Here is a 23,062-nt window from a genome sequence, read left to right on the forward strand (position 1 = left end):
CACTCTATCTATCGCCCTCACTCTATCTATCGCCCTCACTCTATCTATCTCCCTCACTCTATCTGTCGCCCTCACTCTATCTATCGCCCTCTCTCTATTTATCTATCGCCCTCACTCTATCTCCCTCACTCTATCTGTCGCCCTCACTCTATCTATCGCCCTCACTCTATCTATCGCCCTCACTCTATCTATCTATCGCCCTCACTCTATCTATCGCCCTCTATTTATCTATCTATCGCCCTCACTCTATCTGTCGCCCTCTATTTATCTATCTATTGCCCTCACTCTAACGCCCTCACTCTATCGCCCTCAATCTATCTATCTATCTATCTATCGCCCTTACTCTATCACCCTCACTCTATCTATCGCCCTCACTCTATCGCCCTCACCCTCTCAATCTATCACCCTCACCCTATCAATCTATCGCCCTCACCCTATCAATCTATCGCCCTCACTCTATCAATCTATCGCCCTCACTCTATCAATCTATCGCCCTCACTCTATCAATCTATCGCCCTCACTCTATCAATCTATTTATCTATCTATCTGTCTCCCTCACTCTATCTGTCGCCCTCTATCTATCTATCGCCCTCACTCTATTTATCTATCACCCTCACTCTATCTATCTATCTATCTATCTATCTATCTATCTCCCTCACTCTATCTGTTGCCCTCTATCTATCTATCTATCGCCCTCACTCTATCTATCGCCCTCACTCTATCTATCGCCCTCACTCTATCTATCTGTCACCCTCACTCTATCTATCTATCTATCTCCCTCACTCTATCTGTCGCCCTCACTCTATCTATCTATCTATCGCCCTCTACCTATCTATCTATCGCCCTCACTCTATCAATCTATCGCCCTCACCCTATCAATTTATCGCCCTCACCCTATCAATCTATCGCCCTCACCCTATCAATCTATCGCCCTCACCCTATCAATCTATCGCCCTCACTCTATCAATCTATCGCCCTCACTCTATCAATCTATCGCCCTCACTCTATCGCCCTCACTCTATCTATCGCCCTCACTCTATCTGTCATCCTCACTCTATCTATCGTCCTCACTCTATCTCCCTCACTCTGTCGCCCTCACTCTATCTATCGCCCTCACTCTATCTATCGCCCTCACTCTATCTATCGCCCTCACTCTATCCATCGCCCTCACTCTATCCATCGCCCTCACTCTATCTATCGCCCTCACTCTATCTATCTATCTATCTATCTATCGCCCTCAATCAATCTATCTATCTATCTATCTATCTATCTATCTATTTTTCGCCCTCACTCTATCGCCCTCAATCTATCTATCTATCGCCCTCACTCTATCTATCGCCCTGTAGTGAATGAGCCACTTTAGTGGTCTGATGATCTTTGATGACCCTCGAACACCACCATTGTGTACTGATTGTAGTGTGCTATGTTACTTTAGCGTTAATGTAGGATGGTCTTGCATTACAATAATCTTGCCAAAGAATAGAAGGTGTGGGATGTCGAGGTGCAGAGTTGTTGGTGATGGTGCACACATGTGCTCCATAGTGGATACTGAGGAATTAAGTGCATAGTGTTATTTGAGTTAGGTGAATTATGACTATAGCCTACTGGCTTTGACGTGGTCTAATATTATTCTGCTTTCCAAGTAGTAGAGGCCTATGCTTGAGCAACTCCATATTCTAAACTGCAGCCATCTTCTGAGCCTCTGTAGGTGAGAGGTGATATTTGAGATTACATGTGTTGTTCACCGGCAGTGAACCAGAGCAGACCAGTTTTTATCAGGAGGAATGTGCCTTCTTCGCATTGGCGCCATAACAAAAGCTTGGCCAGCTGCTGTTGGGTGCTTGGTGTGGAAAAGTACAGGAATCTTGTGAGAAAGGTAGGCGGGTTCTTCCAGAAGCTTCGATAGAGGATAGAGTTCTATATTAGAGAAAGGGGGTCCGAGAGAGAAGCAGAGAGAGAGTTTTTCTGAGAGGCAGAGAGCTTCTGAGATGCTGAGAGATGCTGAGATGCTGGTCTGGTGTTTTGGCGGTCTGATGATACATCACGGTGCAGACGTGCAGATGTGTGTGTGCAACAGAGAGTCCGGAACCAACCAGTGTGGGAAAGAGAGACGGACCCTTCTTCAGATGACAAGACGCCTAAGATTATGGTGAGGTGTTCGATGTATATCTAACTTTATCTAACTATGCTTTTATTTTGAGGCTCTATGTATATCTATGTGCTGATGATTGCTGCTAATGTTTACTGTGATGTTTAGTTATTTCTTTCTTTTGTCATCCTATTATCATGTAATAAAGAAACCCTAGAGCATATCGTTTGTTGGTATTCCTTGTGAGGGAAGGTTGAGACCCTTTTTTACCAAGTACTTACAGAGGGAGGCGTGATTCCCCTCTAATGGGTGATTGTTGATACGGAAGGGAAAGTGCCTCCCATCAGGGATGTCTAAATTACATTGCCAGGAGGAGCATGCGTTGTTTACCCTCTTACATTGGGAGGTGTTGTGACTTGTTATTTGCGAGCTCCTCAGCAATGATCTTAAATGTTGTCAGTGTTTATTCCTTTCTTGGGTAAGTATTGTGAAATGTGGTGTCTTTCTGTAACCTGAGCAAGGATGTGGTAAGTAATGACCTGGTGACTGACAGAAGCACCAAAACATACAGAGAAGCATGTCATTACACGCCCTCACTATATCTATCGCCCTCACTCTATCTATCGCCCTCACTCTATCTATCGCCCTCACTCTATCTATCGCCCTCACTCTATCTATCGCCCTCACTCTATCTATCTATCTATCGCCCTCACTCTATCGCCCTCAATCTATCTATCTATCTATCTATCGCCCTTACTCTATCGCCCTCACTCTATCTATCGCCCTCACTCTATCTATCGCCCTTACTCTATCTATCTATCTATCTATCGCCCTCACTCTATCTATCTCCCTCACTCTATCTATCTAACTATCACCCTCACTCTCTCAATCTATCGCCCTCACTCTATCAATCCATCGCACTCACTCTATCAATCTATCGCCCTCACTCTATCAATCTATCGCCCTCACTCTATCTATCGCCCTCACTCTATCAATCTATCGCCCTCACCCTATCAATCTATCGCCCTCACACTATCAATCTATCGCCCTCACCCTATCAATCTATCGCCCTCACACTATCAATCTATCGCCCTCACACTATCTATCTATCTCCCTCACTCTATCTGTCGCCCTCTATCTATCTATCTATCGCCCCCACTCTATCTATCGCCCTCACTCTATCTATCTGTCGCCCTCATTCTATCTGTCACCCTCACTCTATCTATCTATCTATCTCCCTCACTCTTTCGTCCTCACTCTATCTATCTATCTATCTATCTATCTATCTATCTATCTATCTATCTATCTATCGCCCTCTATCAATCTATCTATCTATCTCCCTCACTCTATATGTCGCCCTCTATCTATCTATCGCCCTCACTCTATTTATCTATCGCCCTCACTCTATCTGTCTATCTCCCTCACTCTATCAATCTATCGCCCTCACTCTATCAATCTATCACCCTCACTCTATCAATCTATCGCCCTCACTCTATCAATCTATTTATCTATCTATCTCCCTCACTCTATCTATCGCCCTCTCTCTATTTATCTTTCGACTCACTCTATCTCCCTCACTCTATCTGTCGCCCTCACTCTATCTATCGCCCTCACTCTATCTATCTATCGCCCTCACTCTGTCAACCTCACTCTATCTATCTATCTATCTATCTCCCTCACTCTATCTGTCGCCCTCACTCTATCTATCCATCTATCGCCCTCTATTTATCTATCTATCGCCCTCACTCTATCTGTCGCCCTCTATCTATCTATCTATCTATTGCCCTCACTCTAACGCCCTCACTCTATCGCCCTCAATCTATCTATCTATCGCCCTTACTCTATCACCCTCACTCTATCTATCGCCCTCACTCTATCGCCCTCACCCTCTCAATCTATCGCCCTCACCCTCTCAATCTATCGCCCTCACCCTATCAATCTATCGCCCTCACCCTATCAATCTATCGCCCTCACTCTATCAATCTATCGCCCTCACTCTATCAATCTATCGCCCTCACTCTATCAATCTATTTATCTATCTATCTATCTCCCTCACTCTATCTGTCGCCCTCTATCTATCTATCTATCGCCCTCACTCTATCTATCGCCCTCACTCTATCTATCGCCCTCACTCTATCTATCGCCCTCACTCTATCTATCTATCTATCTATCTATCTATCTCCCTCACTCTATCTGTCGCCCTCACTCTATCTATCGCCCTCTACCTATCTATCTATCGCCCTCACTCTATCAATCTATCGCCCTCACCCTATCAATTTATCGCCCTCACCCTATCAATTTATCGCCCTCACCCTATCAATCTATCGCCCTCACCCTATCAATCTATCGCCCTCACCCTATCAATCTATCGCCCTCACCCTATCAATCTATCGCCCTCACCCCATCGCCCTCACTCTATCTGTCGTCCTCACTCTATCTATCGCCCTCACTCTATCTATCTATCGCCCTCACTCTATCTATCTATCGCCCTCACTCTGTCACCCTCACTCTATCTATCTATCTATCGCCCTCACTCTATCGCCCTCACTCTATCTATCGCCCTCACTCTATCTATCGCCCTCACTCTATCTATCGCCCTCACTCTATCTATCGCCCTCACTCTATCTATCGCCCACACTCTATCTATCGCCCTCACTCTATCTATCGCCCTCACTCTATCTATCGCCCTCACTCTATCTATCGCCCTCACTCTATCTATCGCCCTCACTCTATCTATCGCCCTCACTCTATCTATCGCCCTCACTCTATCTATCGACCTCACTCTATCTATCTCCCTCACTCTATCTGTCGCCCTCACTCTATCTATCTATCGCCCTCTATATATTTATCTATCGCCCTCACTCTATCTATCGCCCTCACTCTATCTATCGCCCTCACTCTATCTATCGCCCTCACTCTATCTATCGCCCTCACTCTATCTATCGCCCTCACTCTATCTATCTCCCTCACTCTATCTGTCGCCCTCACTCTATCTGTCGCCCTCACTCTATCTATCTATCGCCCTCACTCTGTCACCCTCACTCTATCTATCTATCTATCTCCCTCACTCTATCTGTCGCCCTCACTCTATCTGTCGCCCTCACTCTATCTATCTATCGCCCTCACTCTGTCACCCTCACTCTATCTATCTATCTATCTATCTCCCTCACTCTATCTGTCGCCCTCTATCTATCTATCTATCTATTGCCCTCACTCTAACACCCTCACTCTATCGCCCTCAATCTATCTATCTATCTATCGCCCTCACTCTATCACCCTCACTCTATCTATCGCCCTCACTCTATCGCCCTCACCCTCTCAATCTATCGCCCTCACCCTATCAATCTATCGCCCTCACCCTATCAATCTATCGCCCTCACTCTATCAATCTATCACCCTCACTCTATCAATCTATCGCCCTCACTCTATCAATCTATTTATCTATCTATCTATCTCCCTCACTCTATCTGTCGCCCTCTATCTATCTATCTATCGCCCTCACTCTATCTATCGCCCTCACTCTATCTATCGCCCTCACTCTATCTATCGCCCTCACTCTATCTATCTATCTATCTATCTATCTATCTCCCTTACTCTATCTGTCGCCCTCTATCTATCTATCGCCCTCACTCTATTTATCTATCACCCTCACTCTATCTATCTATCTATCTATCTATCTATCTATCTCCCTCACTCTATCTGTCGCCCTCTATCTATCTATCGCCCTCACTCTATCTATCGCCCTCACTCTATCTATCGCCCTCACTCTATCTGTCACCCTCACTCTATCTATCTATCTATCTCCCTCACTCTATCTGTCGCCCTCACTCTATCTATCTATCGCCCTCTACCTATCTATCTATCGCCCTCACTCTATCAATCTACGCCCTCACCCTATCAATTTATCGCCCTTACCCTATCAATCTATCGCCCTCACCCTATCAATCTATCGCCCTCACCCTATCAATCTATCGCCCTCACCCTATCAATCTATCGCCCTCACTCTATCTATCGCCCTCACTCTATCTGTCGTCCTCACTATCTATCGCCCTCACTCTATCTGTCGCCCTCACTCTATCTGTCGCCCTCACCCTATCAATCTATCGCCCTCACCCTATCAATCTATCGCCCTCACTCTATCAATCTATCGCCCTCACTCTATCTATCTCCCTCACTCTATCTATCTATCTATCGCCCTCACTCTATCAATCTATCGCCCTCACTCTATCAATCTATTTATCTATCTATCTATCTCCCTCACTCTATCTGTCGCCCTCTATCTATCTATCGCCCTCTATCTATCTATCTATCTATCTATCTATCTATCTATCTATCTATCTATCTATCTATCGCCCTCACTCTATCGCCCTCACTCTATCTATCGCCCTCACTCTATCTATCTATCTATCTATCGCCCTCACTCTATCTATCTCCCTCACTCTATCTATCTATCTATCGCCCTCACTCTATCAATCTATCGCCCTCACTCTATCAATCTATCGCACTCACTCTATTTATCTATCGCCCTCACTCTATCTGTCTATCTCCCTCACTCTATCTGTCTATCTCCCTCACTCTATCAATCTATCGCCCTCACTCTATCAATCTATCGCCCTCACTCTATCAATCTATCGCCCTCACTCTATCAATCTATCGCCCTCACTCTATCAATCTATTTATCTATCTATCTATCTCCCTCACTCTATCTGTCGCCCTCACTATCTATCGCCCTCACTCTATCTATCTATCGCCCTCACTCTATCTATCTTTCTATCTCCCTCACTCTATCTGTCGCCCTCACACTATCTATTTATCTATCTATCGCCCTCTATTTATCTATCGCCCTCACTCTATCGCCCTCAATCTATCTATCGCCCTCACTCTATCTATCTATCGCCCTCACTCTATCTGTCACCCTCTATCTATCTATCTATCTATCTATCTATTGCCCTCACTCTAACGCCCTCACTCTATCACCCTCAATCTATCTATCTATCTATCTATCTTTCTATCTATCGCCCTTACTCTATCACCCTCACTCTATCTATCGCCCTCACTCTATCTATCGCCCTCACCCTCTCAATCTATCGCCCTCACCCTATCAATCTATCGCCCTCACCCTATCAATCTATTGCCCTCACTCTATCAATCTATCGCCCTCACTCTATCAATCTATCGCCCTCACTCTATCAATCTATCGCCCTCACTCTATCAATCTATTTATCTATCTATCTATCTCACTCTATCTGTCGCCCTCTATCTATCTATCGCCCTCACTCTATCGCCCTCAATCTATCTATCTATCTATCTATCTATCTATCTATCTATCTATCTATCTATCTATCTATCTCCCTTACTCTATCGCCCTCACTCTATCTATCGCCCTCACTCTATCTATCGCCCTCACTCTATCTATCGCCCTCACTCTATCTATCTATCTATCTATCTATCTATCTATCTATCTATCTATCTATCTATCTATCTATCGCCCTCACTCTATCGCCCTCAATCTATCTATCTATCTATCGCCCTTACTCTATCACCCTCACTCTATCTATCGCCCTCACTCTATCGCCCTCACCCTATCAATCTATCGCCCTCACCCTATCAATCTATCGCCCTCACTCTATCAATCTATCGCCCTCACTCTATCAATCTATCGCCCTCACTCTATCTATCTCCCTCACTCTATCTATCTATCTATCTATCTATCTATCTATCTATCTATCTATCTATCTATCTATCTATCTATCTATCTATCTATCTCCCTCACTCTATCTGTCGCCCTCTATCTATCTATCGCCCTCACTCTATTTATCTATCACCCTCACTCTATCTATCTATCTATCTATCTATCTCCCTCACTCTATCTGTCGCCCTCTATCTATCTATCGCCCCCACTCTATCTATCGCCCTCACTCTATCTATCTATCTATCTATCTATCTATCTATCTATCTATCTATCTATCTATCTATCTATCTATCTCCCTCACTCTATATGTCGCCCTCTATCTATCTATCGCCCTCACTCTATTTATCTATCGCCCTCACTCTATCTGTCTATCTCCCTCACTCTATCAATCTATCGCCCTCACTCTATCAATCTATCACCCTCACTCTATCAATCTATCGCCCTCACTCTATCAATCTATTTATCTATCTATCTCCCTCACTCTATCTGTTGCCCTCACTCTATCTATCTATCGCCCTCTCTCTATTTATCTTTCGACTCACTCTATCTCCCTCACTCTATCTGTCGCCCTCACTCTATCTATCGCCCTCACTCTATCTATCTATCGCCCTCACTCTGTCACCCTCACTCTATCTATCTATCTCCCTCACTCTATCTGTCGCCCTCACTCTATCTATCCATCTATCGCCCTCTATTTATCTATCTATCGCCCTCACTCTATCTGTCGCCCTCTATCTATCTATCTATCTATCTATTGCCCTCACTCTGACGCCCTCACTCTATCGCCCTCAATCTATCTATCTATCTATCTCCCTCACTCTATCTGTCGCCCTCTATCCATCTATCGCCCTCTATTTATCTATCACCCTCACTCTATCTATCGCCCTCACTCTATCGCCCTCACCCTCTCAATCTATCGCCCTCACCCTCTCAATCTATCGCCCTCACCCTATCAATCTATCGCCCTCACCCTATCAATCTATCGCCCTCACCCTATCAATCTATCGCCCTCACTCTATCAATCTATTTATCTATCTATCTATCTCCCTCACTCTATCTGTCGCCCTCTATCTATCTATCTATCGCCCTCACTCTATCTATCGCCCTCACTCTATCTATCGCCCTCACTCTATCTATCGCCCTCACTCTATCTGTCACCCTCACTCTATCTATCTATCTATCTCCCTCACTCTATCTGTCGCCCTCACTCTATCGCCCTCTACCTATCTATCTATCGCCCTCACCCTATCAATTTATCGCCCTCACCCTATCAATTTATCGCCCTCACCCTATCAATTTATCGCCCTCACCCTATCAATTTATCGCCCTCACCCTATCAATCTATCGCCCTCACCCTATCAATCTATCGCCCTCACCCTATCAATCTATCGCCCTCACCCTATCAATCTATCGCCCTCACTCTATCAATCTATCGCCCTCACTCTATCGCCCTCACTCTATCTGTCGTCCTCACTCTATCTATCGCCCTCACTCTATCTCCCTCACTCTATCGCCCTTTATCTATCTATCTATCTATTGCCCTCACTCTAACGCCCTCACTCTATCGCCCTCAATCTATCTATCTATCTATCGCCCTTACTCTATCACCCTCACTCTATCTATCGCCCTCACTCTATCGCCCTCACCCTATCAATCTATCGCCCTCACCCTATCAATCTATCGCCCTCACTCTATCAATCTATCGCCCTCACTCTATCAATCTATCGCCCTCACTCTATCTATCTCCCTCACTCTATCTATCTATCTATCGCCCTCACTCTATCAATCTATCGCCCTCACTCTATCAATCTATTTATCTATCTATCTATCTCCCTCACTCTATCTGTCGCCCTCTATCTATCTATCGCCCTCTATCTATCTATCTATCTATCTATCTATCTATCTATCTATCTATCTATCTATCTATCTATCTATCTATCTATCTATCTATCTATCTATCGCCCTCACTCTATCGCCCTCACTCTATCTATCGCCCTCACTCTATCTATCTATCTATCTATCGCCCTCACTCTATCTCCCTCACTCTATCTATCTATCTATCGCCCTCACTCTATCAATCTATCGCCCTCACTCTATCAATCTATCGCACTCACTCTATTTATCTATCGCCCTCACTCTATCTGTCTATCTCCCTCACTCTATCAATCTATCGCCCTCACTCTATCAATCTATCGCCCTCACTCTATCAATCTATCGCCCTCACTCTATCAATCTATCGCCCTCACTCTATCAATCTATTTATCTATCTATCTATCTCCCTCACTCTATCTGTCGCCCTCACTATCTATCGCCCTCACTCTATCTATCTATCGCCCTCACTCTATCTATCTTTCTATCTCCCTCACTCTATCTGTCGCCCTCACACTATCTATTTATCTATCTATCGCCCTCTATTTATCTATCGCCCTCACTCTATCGCCCTCAATCTATCTATCGCCCTCACTCTATCTATCTATCGCCCTCACTCTATCTGTCACCCTCTATCTATCTATCTATCTATCTATCTATCTATTGCCCTCACTCTAACGCCCTCACTCTATCACCCTCAATCTATCTATCTATCTATCTATCTTTCTATCTATCGCCCTTACTCTATCACCCTCACTCTATCTATCGCCCTCACCCTCTCAATCTATCGCCCTCACCCTATCAATCTATCGCCCTCACCCTATCAATCTATTGCCCTCACTCTATCAATCTATCGCCCTCACTCTATCAATCTATCGCCCTCACTCTATCAATCTATCGCCCTCACTCTATCAATCTATTTATCTATCTATCTATCTCACTCTATCTGTCGCCCTCTATCTATCTATCGCCCTCACTCTATCGCCCTCAATCTATCTATCTATCTATCTATCTATCTATCTATCTATCTATCTATCTATCTATCTATCTATCTATCTATCTATCTATCTATCGCCCTTACTCTATCGCCCTCACTCTATCTATCGCCCTCACTCTATCTATCGCCCTCACTCTATCTATCGCCCTCACTCTATCTATCGCCCTCACTCTATCTATCTATCTATCTATCTATCTATCTATCTATCTATCTATCGCCCTCACTCTATCCATCACCCTCACTCTATCTATCTATCTATCTATCTATCTATCTATCTATCTATCTATCTATCTATCTCCCTCACTCTATCTGTCGCCCTCTATCTATCTATCGCCCTCACTCTATTTATCTATCACCCTCACTCTATCTATCTATCTATCTCCCTCACTCTATCTGTCGCCCTTTATCTATCTATCTATCTATTGCCCTCACTCTAACGCCCTCACTCTATCGCCCTCAATCTATCTATCTATCTATCGCCCTTACTCTATCACCCTCACTCTATCTATCGCCCTCACTCTATCGCCCTCACCCTCTCAATCTATCGCCCTCACCCTCTCAATCTATCGCCCTCACCCTATCAATCTATCGCCCTCACCCTATCAATCTATCGCCCTCACTCTATCAATCTATCGCCCTCACTCTATCAATCTATCGCCCTCACTCTATCAATCTATTTATCTATCTATCTATCTCCCTCACTCTATCTGTCGCCCTCTATCTATCTATCTATCGCCCTCACTCTATCTATCGCCCTCACTCTATCTATCGCCCTCACTCTATCTATCGCCCTCACTCTATCTGTCACCCTCACTCTATCTATCTATCTATCTATCTCCCTCACTCTATCTGTCGCCCTCACTCTATCTATTGCCCTCTACCTATCTATCTATCGCCCTCACTCTATCAATCTATCGCCCTCACCCTATCAATTTATCGCCCTCACCCTATCAATTTATCGCCCTCACCCTATCAATCTATCGCCCTCACCCTATCAATCTATCGCCCTCACCCTATCAATCTATCGCCCTCACCCTATCAATCTATCGCCCTCACTCTATCAATCTATCGCCCTCACTCTATCGCCCTCACTCTATCTGTCGTCCTCACTCTATCTATCGCTCTCACTCTATCTCCCTCACTCTATCTGTCGCCCTCACTCTATCTATCGCCCTCACTCTATCTATCGCCCTCACTCTATCTATCGCCCTCACTCTATCTATCTATCGCCCTCACTCTGTCACCCTCACTCTATCTATCTATCTATCGCCCTCACTCTATCTATCGCCCTCACTCTATCTATCGCCCTCACTCTATCTATCGCCCTCACTCTATCTATCGCCCTCACTCTATCTATCGCCCACACTCTATCGCCCTCACTCTATCTATCGCCCTCACTCTATCTATCGCCCTCACTCTATCTATCGCCCTCACTCTATCTATCGCCCTCACTCTATCTATCGACCTCACTCTATCTATCTCCCTCACTCTATCTATCTCCCTCACTCTATCTATCTCCCTCACTCTATCTATCTGTCGCCCTCACTCTATCTATCTGTCGCCCTCACTCTATCTATCTATCGCCCTCTATATATTTATCTATCGCCCTCACTCTATCTATCGCCCTCACTCTATCTATCGCCCTCACTCTATCTATCGCCCTCACTCTATCTATCGCCCTCACTCTATCTATCTCCCTCACTCTGTCGCCCTCACTCTATCTGTCGCCCTCACTCTATCTGTCGCCCTCACTCTATCTGTCGCCCTCACTCTATCTATCTATCGCCCTCACTCTGTCACCCTCACTCTATCTATCTATCTATCTATCTCCCTCACTCTATCTGTCGCCCTCTATCTATCTATCTATCTATTGCCCTCACTCTAACACCCTCACTCTATCGCCCTCAATCTATCTATCTATCTATCGCCCTCACTCTATCACCCTCACTCTATCTATCGCCCTCACTCTATCGCCCTCACCCTCTCAATCTATCGCCCTCACCCTATCAATCTATCGCCCTCACCCTATCAATCTATCGCCCTCACTCTATCAATCTATCGCCCTCACTCTATCAATCTATCGCCCTCACTCTATCAATCTATTTATCTATCTATCTATCTCCCTCACTCTATCTGTCGCCCTCTATCTATCTATCGCCCTCACTCTATTTATCTATCACCCTCACTCTATCTATCTATCTATCTATCTATCTATCTATCTATCTATCTATCTATCTATCTATCTATCTATCTCCCTCACTCTATCTGTCGCCCTCTATCTATCTATCGCCCTCACTCTATCTATCGCCCTCACTCTATCTATCGCCCTCACTCTATCTATCGCCCTCACTCTATCTATCTATCTATCTCCCTCACTCTATCTGTCGCCCTCACTCTATTTATCTATCGCCCTCTACCTATCTATCTATCGCCCTCACTCTATCAATCTACGCCCTCACCCTATCAATTTATCGCCCTCACCCTATCAATCTATCGCCCTCACCCTATCAATCTATCGCCCTCACCCTATCAATCTTTCGCCCTCACCCTATCAATCTATCGCCCTCACTCTATCTGTCGTCCTCACTATCTATCGCCCTCACTCTATCTGTCGCCCTCACTCTATCTATCTCCCTCACTCTATCTATCTATCGCCCTCACTCTGTCACCCTCACTCTATCTATCTATCTATCGCCCTCACTCTATCTATCGCCCTCACTCTATCTATCGCCCTCACTCTATCTATCGCCCTCACTCTATCTATCGCCCTCACTCTATCTATCGCCCTCACTCTATCTATCTCCCTCACTCTATCTGTCGCCCTCACTCTATCTATCGCCCTCTCTCTATTTATCTATCGCCCTCACTCTATCTCCCTCACTCTATCTGTCGCCCTCACTCTATCTATCGCCCTCACTCTATCTATCGCCCTCACTCTATCTATCTATCGCCCTCACTCTATCTATCGCCCTCTATTTATCTATCTATCGCCCTCACTCTATCTGTCGCCCTCTATTTATCTATCTATTGCCCTCACTCTAACGCCCTCACTCTATCGCCCTCAATCTATCTATCTATCTATCTATCGCCCTTACTCTATCACCCTCACTCTATCTATCGCCCTCACTCTATCGCCCTCACCCTCTCAATCTATCACCCTCACCCTATCAATCTATCGCCCTCACCCTATCAATCTATCGCCCTCACTCTATCAATCTATCGCCCTCACTCTATCAATCTATCGCCCTCACTCTATCAATCTATCGCCCTCACTCTATCAATCTATTTATCTATCTATCTGTCTCCCTCACTCTATCTGTCGCCCTCTATCTATCTATCGCCCTCACTCTATTTATCTATCACCCTCACTCTATCTATCTATCTATCTATCTATCTATCTATCTATCTCCCTCACTCTATCTGTTGCCCTCTATCTATCTATCTATCGCCCTCACTCTATCTATCGCCCTCACTCTATCTATCGCCCTCACTCTATCTATCTGTCACCCTCACTCTATCTATCTATCTATCTCCCTCACTCTATCTGTCGCCCTCACTCTATCTATCTATCTATCGCCCTCTACCTATCTATCTATCGCCCTCACTCTATCAATCTATCGCCCTCACCCTATCAATTTATCGCCCTCACCCTATCAATCTATCGCCCTCACCCTATCAATCTATCGCCCTCACCCTATCAATCTATCGCCCTCACTCTATCAATCTATCGCCCTCACTCTATCAATCTATCGCCCTCACTCTATCGCCCTCACTCTATCTATCGCCCTCACTCTATCTGTCATCCTCACTCTATCTATCGTCCTCACTCTATCTCCCTCACTCTGTCGCCCTCACTCTATCTATCGCCCTCACTCTATCTATCGCCCTCACTCTATCCATCGCCCTCACTCTATCCATCGCCCTCACTCTATCTATCGCCCTCACTCTATCTATCTATCTATCTATCTATCGCCCTCAATCAATCTATCTATCTATCTATCTATCTATCTATTTTTCGCCCTCACTCTATCGCCCTCAATCTATCTATCTATCGCCCTCACTCTATCTATCGCCCTGTAGTGAATGAGCCACTTTAGTGGTCTGATGATCTTTGATGACCCTCGAACACCACCATTGTGTACTGATTGTAGTGTGCTATGTTACTTTAGCGTTAATGTAGGATGGTCTTGCATTACAATAATCTTGCCAAAGAATAGAAGGTGTGGGATGTCGAGGTGCAGAGTTGTTGGTGATGGTGCACACATGTGCTCCATAGTGGATACTGAGGAATTAAGTGCATAGTGTTATTTGAGTTAGGTGAATTATGACTATAGCCTACTGGCTTTGACGTGGTCTAATATTATTCTGCTTTCCAAGTAGTAGAGGCCTATGCTTGAGCAACTCCATATTCTAAACTGCAGCCATCTTCTGAGCCTCTGTAGGTGAGAGGTGATATTTGAGATTACATGTGTTGTTCACCGGCAGTGAACCAGAGCAGACCAGTTTTTATCAGGAGGAATGTGCCTTCTTCGCATTGGCGCCATAACAAAAGCTTGGCCAGCTGCTGTTGGGTGCTTGGTGTGGAAAAGTACAGGAATCTTGTGAGAAAGGTAGGCGGGTTCTTCCAGAAGCTTCGATAGAGGATAGAGTTCTATATTAGAGAAAGGGGGTCCGAGAGAGAAGCAGAGAGAGAGTTTTTCTGAGAGGCAGAGAGCTTCTGAGATGCTGAGAGATGCTGAGATGCTGGTCTGGTGTTTTGGCGGTCTGATGATACATCACGGTGCAGACGTGCAGATGTGTGTGTGCAACAGAGAGTCCGGAACCAACCAGTGTGGGAAAGAGAGACGGACCCTTCTTCAGATGACAAGACGCCTAAGATTATGGTGAGGTGTTCGATGTATATCTAACTTTATCTAACTATGCTTTTATTTTGAGGCTCTATGTATATCTATGTGCTGATGATTGCTGCTAATGTTTACTGTGATGTTTAGTTATTTCTTTCTTTTGTCATCCTATTATCATGTAATAAAGAAACCCTAGAGCATATCGTTTGTTGGTATTCCTTGTGAGGGAAGGTTGAGACCCTTTTTTACCAAGTACTTACAGAGGGAGGCGTGATTCCCCTCTAATGGGTGATTGTTGATACGGAAGGGAAAGTGCCTCCCATCAGGGATGTCTAAATTACATTGCCAGGAGGAGCATGCGTTGTTTACCCTCTTACATTGGGAGGTGTTGTGACTTGTTATTTGCGAGCTCCTCAGCAATGATCTTAAATGTTGTCAGTGTTTATTCCTTTCTTGGGTAAGTATTGTGAAATGTGGTGTCTTTCTGTAACCTGAGCAAGGATGTGGTAAGTAATGACCTGGTGACTGACAGAAGCACCAAAACATACAGAGAAGCATGTCATTACACGCCCTCACTATATCTATCGCCCTCACTCTATCTATCGCCCTCACTCTATCTATCGCCCTCACTCTATCTATCGCCCTCACTCTATCTATCGCCCTCACTCTATCTATCTATCTATCGCCCTCACTCTATCGCCCTCAATCTATCTATCTATCTATCTATCGCCCTTACTCTATCGCCCTCACTCTATCTATCGCCCTCACTCTATCTATCGCCCTTACTCTATCTATCTATCTATCTATCGCCCTCACTCTATCTATCTCCCTCACTCTATCTATCTAACTATCACCCTCACTCTCTCAATCTATCGCCCTCACTCTATCAATCCATCGCACTCACTCTATCAATCTATCGCCCTCACTCTATCAATCTATCGCCCTCACTCTATCTATCGCCCTCACTCTATCAATCTATCGCCCTCACCCTATCAATCTATCGCCCTCACACTATCAATCTATCGCCCTCACCCTATCAATCTATCGCCCTCACACTATCAATCTATCGCCCTCACACTATCTATCTATCTCCCTCACTCTATCTGTCGCCCTCTATCTATCTATCTATCGCCCCCACTCTATCTATCGCCCTCACTCTATCTATCTGTCGCCCTCATTCTATCTGTCACCCTCACTCTATCTATCTATCTATCTCCCTCACTCTTTCGTCCTCACTCTATCTATCTATCTATCTATCTATCTATCTATCTATCTATCTATCTATCTATCTATCGCCCTCTATCAATCTATCTATCTATCTCCCTCACTCTATATGTCGCCCTCTATCTATCTATCGCCCTCACTCTATTTATCTATCGCCCTCACTCTATCTGTCTATCTCCCTCACTCTATCAATCTATCGCCCTCACTCTATCAATCTATCACCCTCACTCTATCAATCTATCGCCCTCACTCTATCAATCTATTTATCTATCTATCTCCCTCACTCTATCTATCGCCCTCTCTCTATTTATCTTTCGACTCACTCTATCTCCCTCACTCTATCTGTCGCCCTCACTCTATCTATCGCCCTCACTCTATCTATCTATCGCCCTCACTCTGTCAACCTCACTCTATCTATCTATCTATCTATCTCCCTCACTCTATCTGTCGCCCTCACTCTATCTATCCATCTATCGCCCTCTATTTATCTATCTATCGCCCTCACTCTATCTGTCGCCCTCTATCTATCTATCTATCTATTGCCCTCACTCTAACGCCCTCACTCTATCGCCCTCAATCTATCTATCTATCGCCCTTACTCTATCACCCTCACTCTATCTATCGCCCTCACTCTATCGCCCTCACCCTCTCAATCTATCGCCCTCACCCTCTCAATCTATCGCCCTCACCCTATCAATCTATCGCCCTCACCCTATCAATCTATCGCCCTCACTCTATCAATCTATCGCCCTCACTCTATCAATCTATCGCCCTCACTCTATCAATCTATTTATCTATCTATCTATCTCCCTCACTCTATCTGTCGCCCTCTATCTATCTATCTATCGCCCTCACTCTATCTATCGCCCTCACTCTATCTATCGCCCTCACTCTATCTATCGCCCTCACTCTATCTATCTATCTATCTATCTATCTCCCTCACTCTATCTGTCGCCCTCACTCTATCTATCGCCCTCTACCTATCTATCTATCGCCCTCACTCTATCAATCTATCGCCCTCACTCTATCAATCTATCGCCCTCACCCTATCAATTTATCGCCCTCACCCTATCAATTTATCGCCCTCACCCTATCAATCTATCGCCCTCACCCTATCAATCTATCGCCCTCACCCTATCAATCTATCGCCCTCACCCTATCAATCTATCGCCCTCACCCTATCGCCCTCACTCTATCTGTCGTCCTCACTCTATCTATCGCCCTCACTCTATCTATCTATCGCCCTCACTCTATCTATCTATCGCCCTCACTCTGTCACCCTCACTCTATCTATCTATCTATCGCCCTCACTCTATCGCCCTCACTCTATCTATCGCCCTCACTCTATCTATCGCCCTCACTCTATCTATCGCCCTCACTCTATCTATCGCCCTCACTCTATCTATCGCCCACACTCTATCTATCGCCCACACTCTATCTATCGCCCTCACTCTATCTATCGCCCTCACTCTATCTATCGCCCTCACTCTATCTATCGCCCTCACTCTATCTATCGCCCTCACTCTATCTATCGCCCTCACTCTATCTATCGCCCTCACTCTATCTATCGACCTCACTCTATCTATCTCCCTCACTCTATCTGTCGCCCTCACTCTATCTATCTATCGCCCTCTATATATTTATCTATCGCCCTCACTCTATCTATCGCCCTCACTCTATCTATCGCCCTCACTCTATCTATCGCCCTCACTCTATCTATCGCCCTCACTCTATCTATCGCCCTCACTCTATCTATCGCCCTCACTCTATCTATCTCCCTCACTCTATCTGTCGCCCTCACTCTATCTATCGCCCTCACTCTATCTATCTATCGCCCTCACTCTGTCACCCTCACTCTATCTATCTATCTATCTCCCTCACTCTATCTGTCGCCCTCACTCTATCTGTCGCCCTCACTCTATCTATCTATCGCCCTCACTCTGTCACCCTCACTCTATCTATCTATCTATCTATCTCCCTCACTCTATCTGTCGCCCTCTATCTATCTATCTATCTATTGCCCTCACTCTAACACCCTCACTCTATCGCCCTCAATCTATCTATCTATCTATCGCCCTCACTCTATCACCCTCACTCTATCTATCGCCCTCACTCTATCGCCCTCACCCTCTCAATCTATCGCCCTCACCCTATCAATCTATCGCCCTCACCCTATCAATCTATCGCCCTCACTCTATCAATCTATCACCCTCACTCTATCAATCTATCGCCCTCACTCTATCAATCTATCGCCCTCACTCTATCAATCTATTTATCTATCTATCTATCTCCCTTACTCTATCTGTCGCCCTCTATCTATCTATCGCCCTCACTCTATTTATCTATCACCCTCACTCTATCTATCTATCTATCTATCTATCTATCTCCCTCACTCTATCTGTCGCCCTCTATCTATCTATCGCCCTCACTCTATCTATCGCCCTCACTCTATCTATCGCCCTCACTCTATCTGTCACCCTCACTCTATCTATCTATCTATCTCCCTCACTCTATCTGTCGCCCTCACTCTATCTATCTATCGCCCTCTACCTATCTATCTATCGCCCTCACTCTATCAATCTACGCCCTCACCCTATCAATTTATCGCCCTTACCCTATCAATCTATCGCCCTCACCCTATCAATCTATCGCCCTCACCCTATCAATCTATCGCCCTCACCCTATCAATCTATCGCCCTCACTCTATCTATCGCCCTCACTCTATCTGTCGTCCTCACTATCTATCGCCCTCACTCTATCTGTCGCCCTCACTCTATCTGTCGCCCTCACTCTATCTATCTATCGCCCTCACTCTGTCACCCTCACTCTATCTATCTATCTATCTATCTCCCTCACTCTATCTGTCGCCCTCTATCTATCTATCTATCTATTGCCCTCACTCTAACACCCTCACTCTATCGCCCTCAATCTATCTATCTATCTATCGCCCTCACTCTATCACCCTCACTCTATCTATCGCCCTCACTCTATCGCCCTCACCCTCTCAATCTATCGCCCTCACCCTATCAATCTATCGCCCTCACCCTATCAATCTATCGCCCTCACTCTATCAATCTATCACCCTCACTCTATCAATCTATCGCCCTCACTCTATCAATCTATCGCCCTCACTCTATCAATCTATTTATCTATCTATCTATCTCCCTCACTCTATCTGTCGCCCTCTATCTATCTATCGCCCTCACTCTATTTATCTATCACCCTCACTCTATCTATCTATCTATCTATCTATCTATCTATCTATCTCCCTCACTCTATCTGTCGCCCTCTATCTATCTATCGCCCTCACTCTATCTATCGCCCTCACTCTATCTATCGCCCTCACTCTATCTGTCACCCTCACTCTATCTATCTATCTATCTCCCTCACTCTATCTGTCGCCCTCACTCTATCTATCTATCGCCCTCTACCTATCTATCTATCGCCCTCACTCTATCAATCTACGCCCTCACCCTATCAATTTATCGCCCTTACCCTATCAATCTATCGCCCTCACCCTATCAATCTATCGCCCTCACCCTATCAATCTATCGCCCTCACCCTATCAATCTATCGCCCTCACTCTATCTATCGCCCTCACTCTATCTGTCGTCCTCACTATCTATCGCCCTCACTCTATCTGTCGCCCTCACTCTATCTATCTCCCTCACTCTATCTATCGCCCTCACTCTGTCACCCTCACTCTATCTATCTATCTATCTATCGCCCTCACTCTATCGCCCTCACTCTATCGCCCTCACTCTATCAATCGCCCTCACTCTATCTATCGCCCTCACTCTATCTATCGCCCTCACTCTATCTATCGCCCTCACTCTATCTATCGCCCTCACTCTATCTATCGCCCTCACTCTATCTGTCGCCCTCTCTCTATTTATCTATCGCCCTCACTCTATCTCCCTCACGCTATCTGTCGCCCTCACTCTATCTATCGCCCTCACTCTATCTATCGCCCTCACTCTATCTATCGCCCTCACGCTATCTATCTATCGCCCTCACTCTGTCGCCCTCACTCTATCTATCGCCCTCTATTTATCTATCTATCGCCCTCACTCTATCTGTCGCCCTCTATCTATCTATCTATCTATCTATTGCCCTCACTCTAACGCCCTCACTCTATCGCCCTCAATCTATCTATCTATCTATCGCCCTTACTCTATCACCCTCACTCTATCTATCGCCCTCACTCTATCACCCTCACTCTATCTATCGCCCTCACTCTATCGCCCTCACCCTCTCAATCTATCGCCCTCACCCTATCAATCTATCGCCCTCACCCTCTCAATCTATCACCCTCACCCTATCAATCTATCGCCCTCACCCTATCAATCTATCGCCCTCACTCTATCAATCTATCGCCCTCACTCTATCAATCTATCGCCCTCACTCTATCAATCTATCGCCCTCACTCTATCAATCTATTTATCTATCTATCTGTCTCCCTCACTCTATCTGTCGCCCTCTATCTATCTATCGCCCTCACTCTATTTATCTATCACCCTCACTCTATCTATCTATCTATCTATCTATCTATCTATCTATCTATCTATCTATCTATCTATCTATCTATCTATCTATCTATCTATCTATCTCCCTCACTCTATCTGTTGCCCTCTATCTATCTATCGCCCTCACTCTATCTATCGCCCTCACTCTATCTATCGCCCTCACTCTATCTATCTGTCACCCTCACTCTATCTATCTATCTATCTCCCTCACTCTATCTGTCGCCCTCACTCTATCTATCTATCTATCGCCCTCTACCTATCTATCTATCGCCCTCACTCTATCAATCTATCGCCCTCACCCTATCAATTTATCTCCCTCACCCTATCAATCTATCGCCCTCACCCTATCAATCTATCGCCCTCACCCTATCAATCTATCGCCCTCACCCTATCAATCTATCGCCCTCACTCTATCAATCTATCGCCCTCACTCTATCAATCTATCGCCCTCACTCTATCGCCCTCACTCTATCTATCGCCCTCACTCTATCTGTCATCCTCACTCTATCTATCGCCCTCACTCTATCTCCCTCACTCTATCTGTCGCCCTCACTCTATCTATCGCCCTCACTCTATCTATCGCCCTCACTCTATCCATCGCCCTCACTGTATCTATCGCCCTCACTCTATCTATCTATCTATCTATCTATCGCCCTCAATCAATCTATCTATCTATCTATCTATCTATTTTTCGCCCTCACTCTATCGCCCTCAATCTATCTATCAATCGCCCTCACTCTATCTATCGCCCTCACTCTATCTATCGCCCTGTAGTGAATGAGCCACTTTAGTGGTCTGATGATCTTTGATGACCCTCGAACACCACCATTGTGTACTGATTGTAGTGTGCTATGTTACTTTAGCGTTAATGTAGGATGGTCTTGCATTACAATAATCTTGCCAAAGAATAGAAGGTGTGGGATGTCGAGGTGCAGAGTTGTTGGTGATGGTGCACACATGTGCTCCATAGTGGATACTGAGGAATTAAGTGCATAGTGTTATTTGAGTTAGGTGAATTATGACTTTAGCCTATTGGCTTTGACGTGGTCTAATATTATTCTGCTTTCCAAGTAGTAGAGGCCTATGCTTGAGCAACTCCATATTCTAAACTGCAGCCATCTTCTGAGCCTCTGTAGGTGAGAGGTGATATTTGAGATTACATGTGTTGTTCACCGGCAGTGAACCAGAGCAGACCAGTTCTTATCAGGAGGAATGTGCCTTCTTCGCATTGGCGCCATAACAAAAGCTTGGCCAGCTGCTGTTGGGTGCTTGGTGTGGAAAAGTACAGGAATCTTGTGAGAAAGGTAGGCGGGTTCTTCCAGAAGCTTCGATAGAGGATAGAGTTCTATATTAGAGAAAGGGGGTCCGAGAGAGAAGCAGAGAGAGAGTTTTTCTGAGAGGCAGAGAGCTTCTGAGATGCTGAGAGATGCTGAGATGCTGGTCTGGTGTTTTGGCGGTCTGATGATACATCACGGTGCAGACGTGCAGATGTGTGTGTGCAACAGAGAGTCCGGAACCAACCAGTGTGGGAAAGAGAGACGGACCCTTCTTCAGATGACAAGACGCCTAAGATTATGGTGAGGTGTTCGATGTATATCTAACTTTATCTAACTATGCTTTTATTTTGAGGCTCTATGTATATCTATGTGCTGATGATTGCTGCTAATGTTTACTGTGATGTTTAGTTATTTCTTTCTTTTGTCATCCTATTATCATGTAATAAAGAAACCCTAGAGCATATCGTTTGTTGGTATTCCTTGTGAGGGAAGGTTGAGACCCTTTTTTACCAAGTACTTACAGAGGGAGGCGTGATTCCCCTCT

At 45.2% G+C, this 23,062-nt stretch overlaps 1 protein-coding gene across 1 annotated transcript in view; it reads right to left on the reverse strand.

The window, feature by feature from the left end:
* Positions 1-23,062, reverse strand: part of SPAG9 (sperm associated antigen 9) — a 2,066,870-nt gene that overhangs the window by 651,646 nt on the left and 1,392,162 nt on the right. The gene's annotated exons all lie outside the window — the stretch shown is intronic.

Source organism: Lissotriton helveticus, chromosome 7 (assembly GCF_964261635.1).
Source record: "Lissotriton helveticus chromosome 7, aLisHel1.1, whole genome shotgun sequence".
Lineage (NCBI taxonomy): Eukaryota > Metazoa > Chordata > Amphibia > Caudata > Salamandridae > Lissotriton > Lissotriton helveticus.